Genomic DNA, 1133 nt, shown 5'->3' with positions numbered 1-1133 from the left:
GAAAAAGACAAACACCTTCCTCTGGTCTAATCACGTTTTCTTACAAAACACCTATGGTCCTTCATGTCACATCTTTTTTTCCCCCACTTGCAATCGACTTGGGGTGAAAAGAGGAATTTCTGATTCTGTTCACTCTTCTGTACATAAGCAGGGCAGCTCTAACTTTAACTCTGCAAGTTACCAGCTCTCAGAGGAAGGCAGCTTTATCTTACCTTGGCATGTTTGTTCTTCACCTTTTTTTTTTGTAAGACAAAAATTTAATAAAAACTGGTCAGTGGGTATATATGATCCATGGTGCTAGTCATATGGAGCTGTCACATAAATAAACCAGAAGAGAGGGGGAAGAAAAGGTTACATACTGTCATCATCTGATTCATCTTCTTCCTTCAAAGAGTCCTCAGCCTGTTTCTCTGCTTCCTCCCTTATATCTTTTGGGACAATTTCATGTTTTCATTTAATTAGTTCACCAACCAAGCTGAGCTCTAGTTCAAAAGATTTATCCTTAACTTCATCATGCACTATGTAAATTATTTTTGCAACTTCTTTAACTACCTCACAGCAAGTCATTTCTTTCACCTGAAGCTTTTCTATTTCTGTCTTTGCAGCTTACCTGGCTTTGCCAATGGCACAGCCCCAATAACCATATCAAACACCTGATGGGTCAATCATATACAGCTGTGCACTGTATCATAATCATAATCACTGTAAGACCTTAACATGAAACTGCAGCCCAGAGGTCTAACAGCATTGTAGAGCGTATAAGCACATATGTACATGGCCACTCTGTCTGCAAGATGTTTTAGAGGAGTGTTATAGTCAAAGTTAGATCTAAAGATAAACACTTCTTCTCTTGCTATGTTTGCTAAAGAATGAACATCTGCCAACAGACTTGAAACTGCCATTCCAACATGTCAATCAACATTAAAAAGTCATTTATTGGAGCCTTCTTCATAAAGTTTAGAAAGAACTAATTTTTCTACCTCAAACACAACACCATCTTTACATCTGATCTCAATAGTTGTACTACTGTTTTACACAGCCTCTGTAACATATTCAGCTTGAAAAACTCTTCCATCAGGAGAGATTTAGCAGGAATCTTAGAAGGTCTTATTAATAAAATCAAACCTGAGGCC

General features: G+C 37.7%; 1 pseudogene; it reads right to left on the bottom strand.

Annotated features, from left to right (window-relative positions):
- Positions 1–351: 351 nt before the first annotated feature.
- On the bottom strand, positions 352–902 carry LOC102906523 (proteasome subunit alpha type-3 pseudogene; annotated as a pseudogene).
- Positions 903–1133: the final 231 nt, after the last annotated feature.

The sequence above is a fragment of the Peromyscus maniculatus genome, chromosome 5 (assembly GCF_049852395.1).
Source record: "Peromyscus maniculatus bairdii isolate BWxNUB_F1_BW_parent chromosome 5, HU_Pman_BW_mat_3.1, whole genome shotgun sequence".
NCBI lineage: Eukaryota > Metazoa > Chordata > Mammalia > Rodentia > Cricetidae > Peromyscus > Peromyscus maniculatus.
Note: the sequence above shows the minus strand (reverse complement) of the source record. Positions and strands in the feature narration are given on the sequence as shown.